Below are 9,468 nucleotides of genomic sequence, written 5' to 3' on the forward strand. Positions count from 1 at the left end.
CCTGTCCCAGGCACAACTGAAGTAGACGAGTTCTGTATAACAATAGTAGAAGAAAGAAATCTAGAACAGCTTGTGCCTGTTGCTGGGAGAAGGCTGTTTTGCACGTGCTATTACTGAGCCAGTGGGAGATGCCTGCTGGTTCTTGGTCAAATGCAGCTAGAATATCAGAGATAGAGACTTTCTTATTTAGAGACTTTAAGACACTGAGAACCCAAATATCATCCAGATAGATTTCTTTGCATTTATGATTAAAGGTTTGCTTCTGTGTTTTGAGAAAAAAATAATTAAAGTATTTACATCTTCCAGAAATATAGACTCCAGAGAATCAAACAAAAATATATATCTTAATAATACTGAAAGTTTGTTTTGAGATTTATATGTTACAGAAATATACAGCCTTGGTGAATTTCCTCATCTAAACAGCCTGCTTGAACTCCTGGTGTCCTGAGCTTCAGCCTGATCCAGTTAAGACACGAACATCAGAAGACTAATTCTGTTTTTCCTTTTCCCTTTTTTTTTTTATATCTCTACACCCCCGTTCAGCTTGAAGAAGTTATGATGAGTCATCTACCCAGTTCCCTGGGCTTTGGGGCTAGAGAGAGTTGTTATTGTTATGTTTCTAGAATATTTAAAATAAGAAAAAATAGCCAGATTTAATTGTATAGCTATAGAAAGCCTTATAATTCGTTATTGAGTTAAGCTCATATATTCCTGTTTGGTACAAAATCAATATTATCCTTGGTAAAACGACCTTCTGATAATAATTACCCTATACTGAAAATAATTTAATTAGTGTATAAGACAATTTAAACTAAAAACATTGTGTGACTAGAATTTGGTCAGTTATTTAAGTATTTCTTCAGATATACAGCTTATTCTTAGAAAGTTTGCTTTGATATTTATATCTATAAGAGTAATTGGTAAAAGTTAAGGCTTGGGTTATAAACCATTTACATGTTAAACTAGTATACAAGAAATAAGTAAGAGCTCTTAAAATTGAGAATTTGTTGTTAAAATTGAGTGTACAATGCTATTCTTATTGATTGTGAGGTGTAGCTAATACAGTTCTGCTGCGCATACTTAAAAATCAAAAGATAAAGTTTTCTGTATTCAGTTAAGAAATTTCTGGTTTCAGTAAAAGTTGTAAGTAGGCTTACAAATAATTCTTTTATTTTCTCAGAAGAGAGGGCTTTGATCTAGTCCACATTTGCTGATATTATAGACAGACCTGAGATGTTTAAACCTGTGAGATGGGGCCAAATTAGCAAATTCATGGCTCTGAGTTTATTATTAGAATAATTTCAAGAAAAAAGAACTGTGAGTAGTTCATAGACAATAGTTCAGATTACTATATATAAATAGTTGGTTTTCAAAAACATCAGAAATCCACAGAATATGGCATTTGATACTCTTTATTCATCTGGCTAGAGACCTGTCTGTGCCTGACAGTACCCCCTTTCTCAGACTCAAAGAAGAAATTGAGCATCATTTGAACTGCTCCAGCTGTGGCAAGACAGCCACTAGGCAAAAGTTGCCTCTTCATCTGCAGACGACACTGTCCAAAAAGGACACACAGGCCTAGGGCTGCATATATCTGCCGAGACAGAGTAGATGAGTCCTTCCTGTTTTTCTTCTCTGCCAGACATTCCTGGGCCAGAAGGCTGAAGATTAATGCTCCAACGTCTTAAAGTAAGGACTGTCCAGCAGTCTCTTATTAATTATATTTCTAAAAGCTGTGTTAGGCTTCCCATATGTTCTCTATTATTCAGTCATTCCTGGATTTCTGGTGGAGTTGAAAGACTACAAAAATTAAAAGAGATACAGGGTAAGTTGTTAAGAAAACTAGTACAGGTGGCTAAAAAGTGTTTTAAATGAAAAAAAAAAGAAGGAAGTTACAGAAAGACTGTAAAAGGACATAATAAAGAGATAGAATGTTTAAAAGAAAGTTTTTAAAGATAAAGTCTAGTGTGAGAGTCAGAATAAATAAGAGGCTAGAGAGCTAGAGATAAAAACAAGAAAAAAAAGAGGGAGAAGCTAAAAAGCTTGTGAGCCAGTAAGGTAGTGCCTGACAATAAAAAAAGAGAGTCAAGAGTTACCCTGACAGTTGTGTTAAAACTGTGCTTAGAGACTGCAGGGGCAGCTACAAAAACATCCGTAATGGTATTACAGCATAAGGCTTATAGAGAGTTAAGAACTGCCATTGATTTAAATATAGAAAAATGTTGTTTTTATGTAAACCATTCAGAGTCATTAGAAACTCCATGAGTAAGCTCAAAAAAAAAGTGCTGTTCAGATTTTAATGTTACACCAACAATACTATACTTTGCAAGGCCAAGAAAATCTAGAATATAATGATACTGATATTTAGTTCCATGATTAGAACTATCTAATAAAAAAGGGGGGAATGAGAGGGAAAATAAAAGTCCAGCACGAGCTTGCCCACGTAAGCCTGGGACTGAAAGAGTTAAATCAAAGCAGAGGCAAGTGACCAGGGACTGACAGGCCAGGAAGACCTAAACCATAGAGATAGGGTAAAAAATGCAAGGACATATCCACAGCCCAGGCCTGCAAGGACATGCTGGAGCAGACATTTGACTAATGGGCCACCTGGTCCCCTTAGCACTCCCCTTTTAGGAATTTTCAACTCTAACTACATTTAAAAGAGCCAATCATGTATAGCCACACCAATTCCTTTGTTTCCCCAGACCTTTTTCCTATAAAAGCCCCTAATCTCTGGGCCTCGTGGTCGATTCCTGGTCTCCTGTGTGAGATTGGGGGTTGAACCGGAGCTCTGAAATAAAAATGCCTCATGTTTTTTACATCAAGATGGCCTGTCGTGTTCTTTGGGTGCATGTCTCCCAGGACTTGAACGGGAACTCCCTATGGGGTCTTTCAATACCATGGAAGATGCTTCTGTCTCCTGGGATTAAAAAATGTACCACCATGTCTGGGCCTAAGCTTTTAACGGCCCTTATGCCTCAAGATGAGGATCAAAAGCCTATGTCATCCAGACTCAAGATCTGGGTCAGAGGTGTGCCTTCTATTTCTGATTTGTAGTTCATTTCAGATCAACAGTTCAAATGAAAACAATAACCAGCTAATAATGCCTAACATGATATAACAATTCCTTGTTCAACTGCAAACACAGAAACAGTAAACCTAGCTGGTTGGGATCTTGTCCTGAGGTTAGCACTTCCTTAATCTGTTTATTTCCTTGAATACAGGATTCAGCTCCATTCTGCTTCCTGGTATCCTTTTAATATTTGAATGATACATTTTGTATTTTTCCTTTCTAAGCTTTCTATGCTTGATCAAAATTCTCTTCATGAGAGTAAACCAGAGGCCAATGTCTATGGCTGGACTTTTCTGAGATTTCCTTTGACAATGCAATTAATATAAATCTCTTTACCTTAGCCGTAGGCAGAATTTTCAGACAAACACAAAAAGAAGTCATATATCCACCAAAATATCACAAGAACAATCTTTAGGCCAATTACTAAAATTCTCTGAAATACCACCATCTTCCATATTCCTACTAAGAAGACCCATTAAGCCCCACTTAAAGCATTCTACTGTTTTCCAAATCCAAAATCCCAAGATCTACATTTCTCCAAACAAAAGTATGGTCAGGCCTGTAGCTGTCCAGCAGAGACCAATTAACTGGATTACCTGAAAGGGAGGCTGGAAATGAAAAAGGATGGGAGGTGGGGTGGGTCGAGAGAAGGATGAAGCCAAGACAAAGTTTCTGATCAAGACTCAAAGTTTAATTTTCAGCACTGTGTTTATACAGGGAAAGCCTCCAGACCCATCTTTTGCTTCAGCTAGATTGAGTTGCAAAACAAGCTCAGCAGGCAGTCAACTTCTCAAAGCTCCTGTAGGAAATTGCAAATGTTCTGAGGTCAGACAACTCCAGCTAGGTTATTTAGCCTACTCAAGCCTGGGGGAAGGGCACATAGGCCTATCACAGCAATACCCCAGTCCCTGGAACCAACTTCTATCTTAGTTAGGGTTTACATTGCTGAGAAGAGACACTGTAAGATCTGAGTAAAGAGGGACATCTCAGAAAAATACCAGGAGGCCAGGAATTTCCTTAATAAGGTAAGCTCAGAAACTTGTGGTTGCTGGGATTTGAACTCAGGACCTTCGGAAGAGCAGTCAGAGCTCTTTCCCACTGAGCCATCTCACCAGCCTTTCTTTCTCTTTTAAAAAGATTTATTTATTTATTTCATATCTATGAGTAGTACACTGTCGCTGTCTTCAGACACACCAGAAGAGGGTATTGGATCCTCATTATAGATGGTTTTGAGCCACCATGTGGTTGCTGGGAATTGAACTCAAGACCTCTGGAAGAGCAGTCAGTGCTCCTAACTGCTGAGCCATCTCTCCAGTCCTCTCTCTTTCCTTCTTTCTGTCTTTCTTTCTTTCTTTCTTTCTTTCTTTCTTTCTTTCTTTCTTTCTTTCTTTCTTTCTTTCTTTCCTTCTTCCTTCCTTCCTTTCTTTCTTCCTTCCTTTCTTTCTTCCTTCCTTCCTTCCTTCCTTCCTTCCTTCCTTCCTTCCTTCCTTCCTTTCTTTCTTTTGTTTGTTGGTTCATTTTGTTTTCAAACTTAACATTTTACCAGTTCAGAAGTTTGGGGCTTTTCAATGTAGTGAAAAAGAATCTATAGGCTTCTTAGGCCATCATGTGTGTCCATAGCAGCTAACTCTGTCCCTTTAGCAAAGTTTCCAGGTGCTTGTTTCTCATGCAAGAGTCTGATGTAAGAAACAACTGATTACAGTTACTTATGCTTTATAGAATTATGGTACATGAGGCAGTCACATGTAAAGTTGCATTTAAACTTACACTAATTGATATAATTATTCTCAATAACTTTCTCTCTTAATATTCCCCACAATGTTGTACAATTATTACCTCCTGATTTATGTTCTGGATCATTCTATCATTTAAGTGTTATTGTGACCTCTTGGATGGGCCACCATTCTCCCAGGCACTGTAAATCTTGCCCTTTCTGTACTGTCCCTTTGGTCACCTCAAATCACTTAAGAGAGATCATTGTCCTCAACCCCCTAAAATCAGGTCTGGTGACCTCTCAGAGGGGAATTAATGGACCATGGGCCATTCCACACATGCCTCTTTTTGCCATTGTGAACATTTTTTTTTCAGAACTCAAAATGTCTTGGACTGGAGCCTTCTTTGTATCAGCCAACTTTATCTTAGTAACTTTCTCAAAACCTTAAAGAAATTTGAGACCAACTCAATGTCTTTCAGGAACAGCTTAATTCTTTGGCTGCTGCTGTACTGCAAGACTAGATTTGTTGCTAGGGGTGGGATCTGTGCCCTTCTCCAACAATGCTGCTGCTTCTACACAGCAAATCCTAAGTGGTTTGAAATGGGACCCAAGGACACAGGGACCAGATTCAACCACATTCCTCCTCTTATGTGTGGGCTTCTGGTTCCTTCCCACTCTGGCTCCTTCCTTGATCACTCTTCAGTCCTCATTATCTCCATACTTATGTTCTTACCCTGTCTTGTTAAAATGTTTTACTTACTGAGTTTCCCCCTTATAGCCAAAGAAAATATTCCATACAAGCTTCCCCAACTGCTCTCACCGCACCTCAGCTTCATTTGCTCCTGATACATTGGAAAAAGACCCTTTAGCTGCTGTAGAGAAATTCTGGCTGCAAGGGATATTCATCCCTTTCACCCCAAGTCAGATACACTTTTTCTCCTAGGCCTGTATTTTATCCAGTTTCCTTCTTTTGGTACTCAGTAGCACCTTGTTTCTTCTGATGGCTCACTTTGATACAGCACTCCTGAAAGTGCTGTAAGGCAAATGTTCCAAACCCACTTCCAGGTTTTGAAAACGCAACAAACACAATCAGTCTCTAAGCTTGAAAATCCACCAATCCTTGAACCTGAAATAACTTCCCTGGAAATCTCCAGCTTGGAAAACTCTGTCCCCAGGAAATCCTATATAAAGTCTGCTTCCTGCTCAGCTCCTTGCTGCTCCTCACTTGTGCAGCCTGCGTAGAAGCAGACATCCTCTTGTGTCTCTCCCAATAAATCTTTTGTGTGAGGTTTGTTGTGCAGTGTGACTTTGTGGTATTCTCTGCCTTCTGACTGACAGGGTATCTTTCCTTTAGAGCTGTAACACTTGCATTGGGGAAGCCTTTTTCCTCAGAGATGGAACACTTTGGGAAAACCTTCCCCCTCAAGAGCTGTAACACTGGCCCTGGGGAAAACTTTCCCCTCAGAGCTTGTAACACTTGCAAATGGGACTAATCACCATCACTCTGAAGCAACTCTATATCCATTTCCTCTCTTCAGCTGCCTCTTTCTCCCTCTTCCTCCACCCCTACTCTCTGGCCTCTTTCCTCCTCCCATCCCTCTACCTCCTTGGGTAATCTTTCCATTTTACTTTGTAACCAAATCACCTGTTTACAGCCCTCTAATGTATATTCTTCAAATTTTTCTCCAGGAATGCATGAAGGCAACTTCGTGATCCATTGCAGTTGATCAAGTAAAAGACCCATGGCCTCCTCAGTGATCAGAGGACCCTCTCTTCAACTACTGGCCTCCAATAAGCTTACTTACCTGGAAGCAGTTAAAGAGTCCAGGGCCCCTGGTCTCCTCTTCTCTTGAAGCCTCCTGTAAGTGTTACAGCTCTGAGAATAAAAGTATCCCCAGTGTAGGAATTACAGCTCTGAGGGGAAAGGTTTCCTCAATGCAAGACCCTTTGACTGCAACAGTTTTATCATTCCCAAACCCCTTACCCTGTTTCTATAAAAGGTCACAGCCAGCTTGTTCCCCATGCAGAACCCTACATTTCCTACAAGAGAAAAGCTCCCTTCTCTGTGGGTGGCCAGACTCTGGTCTCTTTCTGCCTTCTGTCTCTTTATGCTGTCTCAAAATTCCAACATAAATAACATCTTATGTAGATTTAACTTTAATAGCTGCAGAGTGTAATATGCGACAAATTACTTTAGTCTTTCATTATACTTTCCTGTTGGGTATTCAAGATAGTGCACGTGGCCAAGGTCAGTCCTTTTTCTTTGGTTCTCTGGCATTCCTTTTACAAGTTGTTCTACCTGAGTGAGTCTTGCATGACTACGGATTTTCTTGGAAGCATTGAGTAAATATTTTCTACTGTGTTGAGTCTCCTGTTGGCAGACTAGCAATGGTTAGCATTCGCCAGATAGGGTTTCCATGACCTTCCTGTTCAGAGAGAACAGATGACTCCTCACAGTTACAGAACATTTTGAGAGATGCCTTATAGTACCCTAGTCAACTTTGAAGGGAAAGGGGTATAGTTTCAAAAAAAAAAAAAACCTGACCACATCCATACTGGTCTTTAAATATAGTTTTCGAATACCAGAAGGTCAGTTATACCAGTCTGTTCCTTTTAACCACATGTATCATATTTAGATAAAGCTTGAGCCAAAGCCAAGACACTTTTAAATACACTTTGATGAGACATACATTTTTGTTCTTTTAAGCCAGTTCTTGTAGTTGTGTATTAAGAAGATATCAAAAATGTCATTAATTTAATCAGAGAATTGGCATCAATGAATTGAACTTTGACCTTAGAAATTTTAATGTCATATAAAGTTTTATCTTTTATGTACATAGTCTCAAGTTTATTTCATTATGCAATTTCTCAGACCTTTGTAACTTTTTAATGCTATCTTGCTTTCTTTTCTATTCTAGAAAAATGTCTAGTCACTGTAACCTTCATATGTAAATCCTTGTTTTACTAAATATATTTCATTTTTACATCCTCTTAGCATTTTCTTCTACTTGTTGGTTTTCCTAATATCACGAGACATAGAAAGATTAACAAGTAAATTCTCCATCTGTTGTGAGAAATTTCTCCCTGGAGGAAAGCTAAGCAATGTCTATCCCCTTCTTGTGAGGTTCCAATGGCAAACCAAAGTTTGATTTTACCAAAGTGCACTCGGAGGGAACACATAATCTTATGGGGATTACTTACAGAGCATGGGTGAGCAGATGGTGACATGAATGTGGCTGGTCTCAAAGTAGCCACATCTGGAAGTCCTCACATGGTAGGCATGACAGCTTCCCCATTGTTGCATACATAGAGCCCTCTCTTGTTGGTCTTCCCCAGCTTATATATTCTAGCTCTTCCCCAAGACCTCAAGGCCACATACAATTAGAGCAAAATTGCATACAACTGGCTGCCTACTCAGTGAGGATCCAAGACCGACCATCCTACCTGCTCCAAAGGAGAAAGAATGAACAAGCCCAGCTGTGGTCTTCTATGACCAGACATGGGTGGTCTTTTAGAGATGGCAGTTGCTTGGCTTAGAGGCTAATACTATGCAGGACCGACTTAATAAAAGAAAGCTAAATGAAATGGCATACCTAGAATAATATAGTAAATTAATATTACCCATGTAATACTAGTAAACTATGAGACTTTGTAAGTTCCCAGGTAAATGTTACAGAAAACACAAGGTAGTCAAATCCATGGTGTGCCTTATGCAATCCAGAGAATGGCTTTGGTTGGATACATATAGGCAGCAGAAACACACCATAAAACACCATCAAATGATGTTACAAGACGCTGCAACACTAATCAAAGAATGCCCAGGAAAAAACACTATGACTCTGGAGTTACAGTTGTGATGTTTATTTTATTAGGCAGAGGGTCTTCTCTATCCTCTCCATGGACTTACTGCTAATAGCTCTTATTTTATTATCATTTTGTTTATGTTCCTGTAATCTACTGGATATGGATAACTGAGAAATGATAACATCTCAGAGAACCTAGAAAGTGATGTTTTCCCCCTAAGTCTGTCATTTGGTCATTGTAACTGGAAAGTACAAACAAAAACCAGGGTACCCAGGGGTCAGTGGGCAGAAAGGCACCATGAGAAGGGTAAGAATATTCTATCTCAGATAGAGAAAAACAGGTTGGATACATTAGGCAGAAAGAGTAGGCATTAATACCAAGTTGAGCCTATATTCTCTACCTCCTCTCCTCACTGACACCTTTTGCCTCCAGCTACTGCAGCTTCTTACTTGCCACAAGTCTTCAAGCACCTGTCAGTCTATTCTGGGGGGCCCACAAGGCCTAGCTATCTCACAGTGTTAGTTCCCATTAGTAGTTGGCTAATTAGTGTTGGTGGCACATTGCTGGAAACCGTCTAAGTTGCCTCTAGGAACCAACAAATATATCATGCAAAGTGATATGACATAAGTCATATGGAAGTCTCTGGTAACACCTCGTAAGTCCGATATAGAAAATGCCTCAGCTGTATTTCATGGCAGTAGGGCCTATGTAGCAGTCTCCTCTGGGTCTCCCATTTCCAAGATCCCATTGAGCATCTAGGGAAGTAAAAACTCAAAATGAGAAAAAAAGTTGGGATAAGCAACTGAATGCTTGTTGTGTGAAAAACTCTAGAGGTGAGGAAATCCCCTGAGGGCTCAGGAGCAGTGAGAAGTTTTAG

The 9,468-nt window shown here is 39.5% G+C and overlaps 2 long non-coding RNA genes across 2 annotated transcripts; both read right to left on the reverse strand.

The window, feature by feature from the left end:
* Positions 1 to 3,742: 3,742 nt before the first annotated feature.
* On the reverse strand, positions 3,743 to 6,683 carry LOC116086335. The gene is made up of 2 exons (XR_004116875.1): positions 6,593 to 6,683; positions 3,743 to 3,872 (listed from the first exon to the last, which is right to left on the reverse strand). It is a non-coding gene; the product is annotated as an uncharacterized LOC116086335 (long non-coding RNA).
* Positions 6,684 to 6,928: 245 nt separating this feature from the next.
* Positions 6,929 to 8,029, reverse strand: LOC116086334. Its single transcript, XR_004116874.1, has 2 exons — positions 7,989 to 8,029; positions 6,929 to 7,213 (listed from the first exon to the last, which is right to left on the reverse strand). It is a non-coding gene; the product is annotated as an uncharacterized LOC116086334 (long non-coding RNA).
* Between the last annotated feature and the right edge of the window lie 1,439 nt (positions 8,030 to 9,468).

Source organism: Mastomys coucha, unplaced genomic scaffold (assembly GCF_008632895.1).
Source record: "Mastomys coucha isolate ucsf_1 unplaced genomic scaffold, UCSF_Mcou_1 pScaffold12, whole genome shotgun sequence".
Taxonomy (NCBI): domain Eukaryota; kingdom Metazoa; phylum Chordata; class Mammalia; order Rodentia; family Muridae; genus Mastomys; species Mastomys coucha.